This window comes from Aedes albopictus, chromosome 2 (assembly GCF_035046485.1).
Source record: "Aedes albopictus strain Foshan chromosome 2, AalbF5, whole genome shotgun sequence".
NCBI classification, from domain to species: Eukaryota; Metazoa; Arthropoda; class Insecta; order Diptera; family Culicidae; genus Aedes; species Aedes albopictus.
In genome coordinates, this window is record NC_085137.1 from 278036488 (window position 1) to 278049943 (window position 13456).

At 37.2% G+C, this 13456-nt stretch overlaps 1 protein-coding gene across 14 annotated transcripts in view; it reads right to left on the minus strand.

The window, feature by feature from the left end:
• LOC109398163 (F-actin-uncapping protein LRRC16A) overlaps window positions 1-13456 on the minus strand; it is a 632161-nt gene that overhangs the window by 447206 nt on the left and 171499 nt on the right. The gene's annotated exons all lie outside the window — the stretch shown is intronic.

The window sequence follows — 13456 nt, forward strand, 5'->3', positions numbered from 1 at the left end:
ACACTGTAAAAAATTTCTTTTTCTACTTTGAAAAAATATGATCTTTGTCACAAAAACTCAAATATCTCAAAACCCTATCTTTTTACCAACTTCAATTTTTTAGGGGAAATGGCCCATTATATCAGCTATCTACCATAAAATTTTGGTGATGGTAAACTGATAAACAAAAAAGTTATGACATTTCAAACATTTCACAATTTTTACATTTAGTAACAAAAAAAAAATTTTTTCTGTGTAAATTATTTCGAGAATTATATTTTGATGCTGATTTTATTGTAAAGGCTACCGCCTGAATTAAACAAGTTGTTTTCATGATACTTTAGTTTGATTATTCGTAATTACTATAGTATCTATTTGAAACTTAGACGCGATCCAGTGTTGTGATCAAAAATATTGAGATTGTCATACTTTTTATTGTACGTGACTGGTGAAAAAATCCCTTGATAGTGTTGAAAAGCTGTTGATTATAAGAAAAATGGAATTGAATTTATTTTTGAGACAAAAGCTGTATAATAAAAGTTTTATATACGCGTATACGTCTAGTTTATCCGCAAAAAAAATCCCTCTTACACACTTATTTCTAAATTGCCTGTTCGGTACTTTTTCGACGAGATTATAACAGCAGTACGATCTCGGTAGTTTCGGTAATCGATTTTACTGAGGCTCAGTAAAACAACTGTCAAAATCGTATGGAAAAGGTAAACAATGCATTTTTGCTGAACGAGTTCGGTGCTCAGCAGTTTTAATCTCGTCAAAAAATTACCGAACTCGGTAATCAAAATTAAGTGTGTAGAGAACAGACTTTATGATCGGAAGAATGCGAGTAACTTCAACAACAACAAATGCATAAGAGGTACATACCACAGACAAACAGACGAAACGCCTAGAACAATTTTAGTGAAAATTCATCGCCCAGTTCACACTATCACCAGCTGGTGGAAATGTTTCACGAAACACTGCGTTGTGCAATATCGTCATCAGAAGGCGCTAGTGTGAAACGTCAAACGCAAAGAAAAACGATGGGCGCTCTTCTTGTTATGAAAGCCACAACCAAGATTCAAAATGATCGTTGAAGGCGTGGTCAATGAAAATTTCGCCAGTGTTACGTTTGTTTGTCTGTATACACATACCTGACAATGCTCCCGAAAAAAACAACACAGTGTATATTTTCTTAGGAATCGCCATTTAGTTATCTAACTTTGCTGAACAATAAAATCAGCATCAAATCGCGATTCCCGGCCGAAATAATTTACACAGAAAAATTTTTTTTACTAAATGTAAAAATTGTGAAATTTTTGAAATGTTATAACTTTTTTGTTTATTAGTTTACCATCACCAAATTTTTATGGTAGATTGCTAATACAATGGACCGTTTTCCCTAAAAAAATCAAGTTGGTAAAAAGATAGGGTTTTGAGATATTTGAGTTTTTGTGACAAAAATGATGTTTTTCAATGATAAAATAGATTTTTTTTCACAGTGTATATTTTCTTAGAAATCACCATTTAGCTATCTAACTTTGCTGAAAAATTCATAACAATCGAACAATCCGTTTTTGCTGTGCATATTTTTGAATATTTTTGAACCATTTTCACATACAGCCTTTTGAAAAGTTAGTCGTGGCTCTAAATAAAAATTTGATATCGAAAAATGGCGATTTAGATGGAACTGAAAAACTGTGCAAAGTTTCAGTTCAATAGAAAATCATGAATTAAAAATTTTCCTTAATTTTGATGCTGTTGCTTGGAATCGCTCAATTTGATTCTTAGGGGTACATGCTATGTTTTTCTAGGAAATCAGAACGATTATATTCTTTAAAAACAAATTTTCAATTTCAAGCTTTTGTTTCACGTTTTACAAAAAGTCGTGTATGGGAAACTTTTAGGTATGGTGAAAACCCACATTTTTTCCGAGGACAGTTTGACTCTATCTTTAAAATTGTATGAGTTATAAGTAGTTTTTCGATTTTTTAAGGGGATTTTTGGAGTCGATTTATTCCAATTCAAAAAATAACGTTCTTGTAATATTTGCTCCACATTTTACTTTATATGTGACCTTCCAAAGGCTGCTTCAAGAACTTTTTTTATTTTACCAGCTCCATGAGATATAAGCATTTGAAGACATCGTTGATTTTAAGTCAAAATTGCCCATAACATTTGACTGACAAGACCTAGCAACATGCAATGTTCAGAACAAATATGCGTCATTACTTGCTCTTCAAATGCTCCGAAACTCACATCTTCGAAAAAAATCAAATAAAAAAGTTATTGCGAAAAAACCGTTTTTGGGTGGCTCACCCTAAGTCAAAACTTAAAATTGACCTACTATGTTCAAATTAAGAGCTAGATAAACGGCGTATGCGGCAAAGTTGCTCAAAATAGCATTGCCTACAACTTTTCTGAAGAACTCGATCGCGTATAACTTGAAATTTAAAAGTTCTATTCCAGATTTGAGTTAAGACGCGGACCACCCTAATCAAAATTTTTTGGAAAAGATGCAGCAAACAAATGCAAACAACTTCTCTGAAGACACCAAACGCCTAAAATTAACGAAAACAGAGATACGGATTTTTTTCCTGCTAAAACGTGGATTCGGACCATTGTGCATTGGGGGTTTTAGGCGATATTGAGGAAGGGTAAAGGGAACTTAGGAATCATGGGGATCCTTGGGAAATGATATCTTTGGGGAATCTAATCAACAAGTTGGGCATATTAGGAGAAGTTGGGGATTCTTAAGGGACATTGGGGATTTTTAGGCGATATTGGGGAGGGTAAAGGAAACTTAGGAATCATAGGAGTCCTTGGGAAATGATACCTTTGGGGAATCTAATCGACAAGTTGGACATTTTAAAAGAAGTTGGGGATTCTTAAGGAATATTGGGGATTTTTAGAAGATATTGGGGATTTTAAAGGAACATTGGGGATTTTTAGAAGACATTGGGGATTTTTAAGGAACGTTGGGGATTTTTAGGAGATATCGGGGAGGGTAAAGGGAACTTAGGAATCATGGGGGTCCTTGGGAAATGATACCTTATGGGGAATCTAATCAACAAGTTGGCAATTTTAGGAGAAGTTGGGGATTCTTAAGGGACATTGGGGATGATGATTCCTATGTTTCCTTCACCCTCTCCAATATCTCCTAAAAATTACCAATGATTCTTAAAAAATCCCCTACTTCTGCTAAAATGATCAACTTGTTGCTAAAGTTCCCCAAAGGTATCATTTCCCATGCAGGCCCCCATGATTCCTAAGTTCCCTTTACCATCCCCAATATCTCCTTAAATCCCAATCGATCCTCAAAAAATCTCCAATATCTTCTCAAAAGTCCCAAAATTCCTTAAAAAATCCTCTATATCTTCTAAAAAGCCCCAACATTCCTTAAAAATCTCCAATATCTCCTCAAAATTTCCAATGTTCTTGAAGCATCCCACACTTCTCCTAAAACGTCCAACTAAATCTAACGAATCCCAAAGGTATCATTTCCCAAGGACCCCCATGATTCCTAAGTTCCGATTACCCTTCCCAATATCTCTCACAATTCCCAACGCTCCTTGAAAAGTTCCCAATATCTCCTTAAAATCCCCAACGTCATGAAAAATCTCCAATATCTCCTGAAAATCTCCAAAGTTTCTTAAAAATCTTCAATATCTCCTAAAAATCCCCAATGTTCCCTAAAAATCCCCAATATCTCCTAAAAATCCCCTATGTCCCTTAAGAATCCCCAACTTCTCCTAAAATGTCCAACTTGATGATTAGATTCCCCAAAGGAATCATTTTTCGAGGACCGCCATGATTTCTAAGTTCTCTTTACCCTCACCAATATCGCCTAATAATCCCCAATGTCCCTTAAGAATCCCCAACTTCTCCTAAAATGTCCGACTTGTCGATAAGATTCCCCAAAGGTATCATTTGCCAAGGACCCCCATGATTCATAAGTGTCCTTTACCCGCCACAATATCTCCTGAAATCCCCCAATAATCCCCAAATATTCCTTAAAAATCCCCAATGTTCCTTAAAAATCCCCAATATCTCCTAAAATTTCAAACTTGTTGATTAGATTTACCAAAGGTATTATTTCCCAAGGACCCCCATGATTTATAAGTTCTTTTTACCCTCCCCAACATCTCCTAAAAATCCCCAATGTTCCTTAAAAATTTCCAATATAACCTAAAAATCCCCATTGTCCCTTAAGAATCCCCAACTTCTCCTAAAATGTCCAACTCAGAGATGCCAGATATACAGATTTTTCTGTATTAAACAGACTTTTTACATTACAGTTTCTTACCGATTTTGGCAACACCCGTTTTTGTGTACTCACGATTTTGGCAAAACCCGTTTTTGGCAACATTTCCTTCCCGATTTAGGCAACACCCGTTTTTGGCAACAGTTTCTTACCGATTTTGTCAACACCCGATTTTGGCAACAATTTTTTACCGATTTTGGCAACAAAAAATTTTGACCAAAAACTTTTACCGAAAAATCGTTTGTATTTGTAAATGTATTTATATTTTAGCCTTATTCTTCTTCAAAAAATCAAAATTCATTAAATTTTCCAAAATCAACAATTTTACAAATCATGACGTAATTTATGAACGTCACCTACAGGGATCGTTTTATAACTTGTGAATAGTCCAAATTTAAAATAAAAGCCAAATTAACGTATTAAAGTTGAAAATAATCCACAAAAAAAATTAACGATTTTGGCAACACCCCAATTTGGCAAAATAAAATTCACCTCGTGTTGCTTAAATCGGTAAGAAACTGTATGTACAGACAAGATACAGAGTACAGAAAAATACAGATTTTTGAAATTAGATAAAGATTTCTCCAGAAAGCATAAAAATTGAAGTTATTTTCGATAAATTCAATGGAAACTTTATAAATTTCTGATTATTCTTTAAAATGATTAAAAAATTGTACATTTACATTGTACAGAAAAATAAAAACCAGTTAAAATGTAAAACCATCAAAATGTAGTACATTTTTATTAGTTTCTATTGAAATCTAGGTGTCTGCTATACCCTTAAAAACGGCGATACAGAAAAATCTGTATTGATACAGATTTTTGGTGGAAATAATCTGGCATCTCTGGTCCAACTTGTTGTTTAGATTCTGCAAAAGTATCATTTCCCAAGGACCCCCATGATTCCTAAGTCCCCTTTACCCTCCCCAATATCGCCTAAAATTCCCCAATGTTCCTCAAAATCCCCAGTGTTCCTCAATTTCTCCTGAAAATCCCCAATGTCCCTTAAGACTCCCAGACTTCTCCTAAAATGTCCAACTTGTTTATTAGATTCCTCAAAGGTATCATTTCTCAAGGATCCCCATGATTCCTAAGTTCCCTTTACTCTCCCCAATATCTCCTTAAAATCCCCAATGATCCTTATGAATACCCAACTTCTCCTAAGAGGACCCCCATGATTCCTAAGTTCCCTTTTCCCCTTCATAATATCTCCTAAAAATCCCCAATGTTCCTTAAAAATCCCCAATATCTCCTTAAATGGCCAACTTGTTGATTAGATTCCGCAAAGGTATCATTTCTCAAGGACCACATGACTCCTAAGTTCTCTGTACCCTCCCCAATATCGCCTAAAAATCCCCAATGTCCCTTAAGAATCCCCAACTTCTCCTAAGAGGACCCCCATGATTCCTAAGTTCCCTTTTCCCCTTCCCAATATCTCCTAAAATTCCCCCATGTTCCTTAAAAATCCCCAATGCTCCTTTAAAATCCCCAATATCTCCTTAAAATCCCCAATGTTCCTTAAGAATCCCCAACTTCTCCTAAAATGTCCGACTTGTCGAAAAGATTCCCCAAAGGTATCATTTCCCAAGGACCCCCATGATTCCTAAGTTCCCTTTAACCTCTCCAATATCTCCTAAAAATTCCCAATGTTCCTTATGAATCCCAAACATCTTCCTAAAGGACCCCCATGATTCCTAAGTTCCCTTTTCCCCTTCCCAATATCTCCTAAAATTCCCCAATGTTCCTTAAAAATCCCCAATATCTCCTAAAAATCCTTAATGTTCCTTAAAAATCCCCAATATCTCCTAAAAAGCCCCAATATTCCTTAAGAATCTTCAACTTCTCCTAAAATGTCCAACTTGTTGATTAGATTCCCCAAAGGTATCATTTCTCAAGAACCCCCATGATTCCTTACTTCCCTTTACCCTCTCTAATATCTCCTAAAAATCCCCAATGTTCCTTAAAAATCCCCAATATCTCCTAAAAATCCTTAATGTTCCTTAAAAATCCCCAACATCTCCAAAAAAGCCCCAACATTCCTTAAGAATCTTCAACTTCTCCTAAAATGTCCAACTTGTTGATTAGATTCCCCAAAGGTAACATTTCCCAAGGACCCCCATGATTCCTTAGTTCCATTTACCCTCTCCAATATCTCCTAAAAATCCCCAATGTTCCTTAAAAATCCCCAATATTTCCTAAAATGTCCAACTTGGTGATTGGATTCCCCAAAGGTATTATTTCTCAAGGACGACATGATTTCTAAGTTCTCTTTACCCGCCCCAATATCTCCTAAAAATCCCCAATGTTCCTTAAAAATCCCCAATATCTCCTAAAAATCCCCAATGTTCCTTAAAAATCCCCAATATCTCCTTAAATGGCCAACTTGTTGATTAGATTCCGCAAAGGTATCATTTCTCAAGGACCACATGACTCCTAAGTTCTCTGTACCCTCCCCAATATCGCCTAAAAATCCCCAATGTCCCTTAAGAATCCCCAACTTCTCCTAAGAGGACCCCCATGATTCCTAAGTTCCCTTTTCCCCTTCCCAATATCTCCTAAAATTCCCCCATGTTCCTTAAAAATTCCCAATGTTCCTTTAAAATCCCCAATATCTCCTAAAAATCCCCAATGTTCCTTAAGAATCCCCAACTTCTCCTAAAATGTCCGACTTGTCGAATAGATTCCCCAAAGGTATCATTTCCCAAGGACCCCCATGATTCCTAAGTTCCCTTTAACCTCTCCAATATCTCCTAAAAATTCCCAATGTTCCTTATGAATCCCAAACATCTCCCTAAAGGACCCCCATGATTCCTAAGTTCCCTTTTCCCCTTCCCAATATCTCCTAAAATTCCAGAATGTTCCTTAAAAATCCCCAATGTTCCTTAAAAATCCCCAATATCTCCTAAAAATCCTTAATGTTCCTTAAAAATCCCCAATATCTCCTAAAAATCTCCAATATTCCTTAAGAATCTTCAACTTCTCCTAAAATGTCCAACTTGTTGATTAGATTCCCCAAAGGTATCATTTCTCAAGGACCGCCATGATTCCTTAGTTCCCTTTACCCTCTCTAATATCTCCTAAAAATCCCCAATGTTCCTTATGAATACCCAACTTCTCCTAAAATATCCAATTTGTTGATTAGATTCCCCAAAGGTATCATTTCTCAAGATGGCCAACTTGTTGATAAGATTCTCCAAAGGTATCATTTCTCAAGGACCCCATGATTCCTAAGTTCTCTTTACCCTCCCCAATATCGCCTAAAAATCCCCAATGTCCCTTAAGAATCCCCAACTTTTCCTAAGAGGACCCGCATGATTCCTAAGTTCCCTTTTCCCCTTCCCAATATCTCCTAAAAATCCCAAATGTTCCTTAAAAATCCCCAATATCTCCTAAAATGTCCAACTTGTTGATTAGATTCCCCAAAGTTATCATTTTTAAAGGACCTCCATGATTTCTAAGTTCCCTTTACCCTCCCCAATATCTCCTAAAAATCCCCAATGTTTCTTAAAATACCCCAACTTCTCCTAAAATATCCAACTTGTTGATTAGATTCCCCAAAGGTATCATTTCCCAAGGACCCCCATGGTTCCTAAGTTCCCTTTACCCGCCCCAATATCTCCTAAAAATTCCCAATGTTCCTTAAAAATCCCCAATATCTCCTAAAAATCCCCAATGTTCCTTAAAAATCCCCAATATCTCCTAAAAATCCCCAGTGTCCATTAAGAATCCCCAACTTCTCCTAAAATGTCCAACTTGTTGATTAGATTCCCCAAAGGTATCATTTCCCAAGGACCCCCATGGTTCCTAAGTTCCCTTTACCCGCCCCAATATCTCCTAAAAATCCCCAATGTTCCTTAAAAATCCCCAATATCTCCTAAAAATCCCCAATGTTCCTTAAAAATCCCCAATATCTCTCAAAAATCCCCAGTGTCCATTAAGAATCCCCAACTTCTCCTAAAATGTCCAACTTGTTGATTAGATTCCCCAAAGGTATCATTTCCCGAGGACCGCCATGATTCCTAAGTTCCCTTTACCCTACCCAATATCTCGTAAAAATCCCCAATGTTCCTTAAACATCCCCAATATCTCCTAAAATGGGCAACTTGTTGATAAGATTCCCCAAAGGTATCATTTCCCAAGGACCTCCATGATTTCAAAGTTCCCTTTATCCTCCCCAATATCTCCTAAAATCCCCAATGTTCCTTAAAAATCCCCAACTTCTCCTAAAATATCCAACTTGTTGATTAGATTCCCCAAAGGTATCATTTACCGAGGACCGCCACGATTCTTTAGTTCCCTTTCCCCTCCCCAATATCTCACAAAAATCTCCAACGTTCCTTAAAAATCCTCAATGTTCCTTAAAAATCCCCAATATCTCCTAAAACTCCCCAATGTTCCTTAAGAATCCCCAACTTCTCCTAAAATGTCCGACTTGTCGATTAGATTCCCCAAACGTATCATTTCCCAAGGATCCACATGGTTCCTAAGTTCCCTTTACCCGCCCCAATATCTCCTAAAAATCCCCAATGTTCCTTAATAATCCCCAATATCTCCTAAAAATCCCCAATGTCCATTAAGACTCCCCAACTTCTCCCAAAATGTCCAACTTGTTGATCAGATTCCCCAAAGGTATCATTTCTCAAGGACCGCCATGATTCCTTAGTTCCCTTTACCCTACCCAATATCTCGTAAAAATCCCCATTGTGCCTTAAAAATCCCCAGTATCTCCTAAAATGGCCAACTTGTTGTTTAGATTCCCCAAAGGTATCATTTCCCAAGGACCCCCATGATTCCTAAGTTCCCTTTACCCGCCCCAATATCTCCTAAAAATCCCCAATGTTCCTTAAAAATCCCCAATATCTCCTAAAAATCCCCAGTGTCCATTAAGAATCCCCAACTTCTCCTAAAATTACCAACTTGTTGATCAGATTCCCCAAAGTTATCATTTCTCAAGGACCGCCATGATTCCTAAGTTCCCTTTAACCTCCCCAATATCTCCCATGATTCCTAAGTTCCCTTTACCCGCCCCAATACCTCCTAAAAATCCCCAATGTTCCTTAAAAATCCCCAATATCTCCTAAAAATCCCCAGTGTCCATTAAGAATCCCCAACTTCTCCTAAAATTACCAACTTGTTGATCAGATTCCCCAAAGTTATCATTTCTCAAGGACCGCCATGATTCCTAAGTTCCCTTTAACCTCCCCAATATCTCCTAAAAATCCCCAATGTTCCTTAAAAATCCCCAATATCTCCTAAAAATCCCCAGTGTCCATTAAGAATCCCCAACTTCTCCTAAAATGTCCAACTTGTTGATTAGATTCCCCAAAGGTATCATTTCCCAAGGACCCCCATGGTTCCCTTTACCCGCCCCAATATCTCCTAAAAATCCCCAATGTTCCTTAAACATCCCCAATATCTCCTAAAATGGCCAACTTGTTGATAAGATTCCCCAAAGGTATCATTTCCCAAGGATCCCCCATGATTGGTTCTAAAGGAATTTATTGCTGTATGTTTTACAACTAAGCTGAGGAACAGGCTCTGTCCCAGTGGGAATGTTATACAAGAAATAAGAAGAATCATTATCCTTGCACATCATACAAAAAAAAATGAAATGCATCAAATAAGTGCATGCTCTAAATTGCCGCACGCACAGACCCCCCCCATCTGAACAGCACCGCAGCAGAGCTACGAGTGCGAAGGATTTAAATGGTTGCTCTTGTAAATACACTTTCGTCGGCGCTTTTCTTTCGCTCCGTCGAAAAACAAGTTAACTGCACGTCGCACTTAGTATGCGCAAATCCAAACTCCGCCTCGAATGATTCCACAGGCGGAGATGTGACGCGACAAAGAGCGAGCTCGTTTTCTGTATGCGATGACATCACCAGCAGCCAAGCCAGCAGCAGTAGTCGTCCTCATGCAATGGAGCAACAGCACACGAACAGTGTTGCCACATTTTTATCTGTACCGGAGGCTCAAAAATCTTTTTTATCTGTACCAGACATTCGAAAAATCTGTACCCAAAATCTGTACCAAATTTGTACCACATTTGATTTAAAATCGCTTAAAATACACAAAAAGGAGCATTACATTCAGGCTAAACTATGAAAAACACTTAATTTGAGTGTTCTGTTACCAATTTATGAACTTGAAAAACAAAAATATCAGTATTAAAAATGTTTTAACTTTAAATTTCAAAGATTTTTTCTCAAATTCAAAAAAATCTGTACCATTCTGTACCTTTTGCTGAAAATCTGTAATCTGTACCGTACAGAATCTGTACCAAAAAATTGAAAAAAATCTGTACTTTTACAGAATAATCTGTACCTGTGGCAACACTGCACACTAACGCACGACGGATGGGGTGATGACCATTGTTTTGGCATGAAGTTAATGCAATTTGGAACGTTATTTTCAAAAACATTTTTTGGCTTAACTACAAAAGATAGAGTTTTGGTGTCAAAGAAACATTTTTAGGGAACAAGTTCGTGCATGTTTTGTAGAAGAACTTTTTTAACAAAAGCTTTATTTTCATATTCAAATCATCAAAAATGTCCAAAAAAGAGTCGATTTTTTCGACCAATTTTGCATTATTTTTCAATTTAAGGCCTTTTAAACTATTTTTACAAAGTTTACGTCCAAGAGACTAAGAAAGTAGAAGTAATTAGCTTTCAATTCGTGCGCTGAGAAAGTTTGTACGATTGATAGTTTAGTAGATATAGGACTTCAAAGATAACCAAAAATTAAAAACTTAAAATGTGATTAACTCACTTAGCAGTGATTTCCGACCCTATGTTCCATGGGAACTTTTTCATCTCTCATCAAGACCTATCAGCCCTGAAAATATCCAAAACCCGGAACCAAACACCCTGTATATATATATATATATATATATATATATATATATATATATATATATATATATATATTAGGGTGCCAATGGAACGTATGGGAAAAATTTGACCATCGAATTTCAAAAACGGGTAAATCTCAAAAGTTTCGTCTCCTCAAAAAAAGTCCCTATGCAAAATTTCAGCTCAATCGGACTTCGCTAAGGGGTGGCCCAAAGCGGTCAAAGTTTGGCTGTTTTGAAACACGAAAAATATCCCAAGGTAGGGATACATGAAAATTACGAAATTGAAAATTTTTTTTTGATGCCAAATGCCTTAAAAGTGCATGAAACGTCGAGATCTGGTGTTATCTCAAAAAATTTTTTTTGGAAAAAAATTGACTTTTTGGACTTAGAAAATTTTTGAGTTGGGGGAGTGAAATCAATTTGAAATGGAGGAATTGAATTTAGTTGCTGAAATATTCATAGCAATAGTACTGGGACATGTCTTATATCATCGATGGCAACTGCTAGCATATTATATATCATACTAGCTTGCCCGGCAAACTTTGTATTGCCAAGTTGCGGTGGTTTGACAACTGTTTAGGTCATTGCAGCACCGCACTCTAGATTGGTTTTATTTCGATCGAATTGATTTTCATCCCAGCTCCTAAAAAACAGTACTTTATCAATTTTCTTACTTTTTTAGTCAAGTTTCTCAACTTTTTTTACATATAAACACAGCCACCATGAATACAAATCGAACCATGCTAGAGTTATTCCGATCGGTTCACCCGTTCGTGAGTTTTGTTGCCTCAAAGGAACTTCAAACTCATTTTTATATATATAGATATCGTTAGGGTGGTTCACTTATTTTGCATTAGGGTGACCCTTTTTGTAGAAAAATTTAAAAAATAAGATAATAGTATTAAAAAATCTCTTATAAAACTTCAAGTCATTTTCAATGTTGAATATATATAATATTTCATTAGGGTGGCTCATTTATTTTTAATTAGGGTGGTTCTTTGAGATGGAAATTAAGAACAAAAAAATATTTCCCGAAAATTTACCACTCATATTTTTGTATAGTTTAATATCATGATCCTTTATTGGCATGTAACACTTTAATTAAATTAATTAATTATCGATTTTTGCGGCTTAACCAGCCGAATGGAAGTTTACTTTATTCCAAAAGCTAGACTTTACATATACTGGCGTGAGTGAGAAAATGGACAAATTGAGGTGAAATTTGCGAAAAAGTTACTCGTCCTCTCGGTGAGACTCGAACTCACGACTCCTACTCACTAGACAGGCGCGTTGCCGCTACGCCACGAGAAGACTCGAAGACGTAGCTGCTAACCTGAATTCAAGTTCAACACAAAATTCCGAGGTTATCTTTTCCACAGATTGCACCCCTTTCGGATGGAATGAGATGTACATCCACACTACGCATATATTGTATATGTAAAGCCTAGGCGAGAGCGCATTGTTTTTGTGTGTTGGAAGTCCACACACCTCTCATCGACGACTGTGTCGAAGAGATCGCGCGGTGAGCGGAAAGCTTCCAATGGGTCGCGACGTTCTCAAACGACCGGTTACGGAACATGAGTCCGTTGCTCGATGACATAATTAAATTAATTAATTATCGATTTTTGCGGCTTAACCAGCCGAATGGAAGTTTACTTTATTCCAAAAGCTAGACTTTACATATACTGGCGTGAGTGAGAAAATGGACAAATTGAGGTGAAATTTGCGAAAAAGTTACTCGTCCTCTCGGTGAGACTCGAACTCACGACTCCTACTCACTAGACAGGCGCGTTGCCGCTACGCCACGAGAAGACTCGAAGACGTAGCTGCTAACCTGAATTCAAGTTCAACACAAAATTCCGAGGTTATCTTTTCCACAGATTGCACCCCTTTCGGATGGAATGAGATGTACATCCACACTACGCATATATTGTATATGTAAAGCCTAGGCGAGAGCGCATTGTTTTTGTGTGTTGGAAGTCCACACACCTCTCATCGACGACTGTGTCGAAGAGATCGCGCGGTGAGCGGAAAGCTTCCAATGGGTCGCGACGTTCTCAAACGACCGGTTACGGAACATGAGTCCGTTGCTCGATGACATAATTAAATTAATTAATTATCGATTTTTGCGGCTTAACCAGCCGAATGGAAGTTTACTTTATTCCAAAAGCTAGACTTTACATATACTGGCGTGAGTGAGAAAATGGACAAATTGAGGTGAAATTTGCGAAAAAGTTACTCGTCCTCTCGGTGAGACTCGAACTCACGACTCCTACTCACTAGACAGGCGCGTTGCCGCTACGCCACGAGAAGACTCGAAGACGTAGCTGCTAACCTGAATTCAAGTTCAACACAAAATTCCG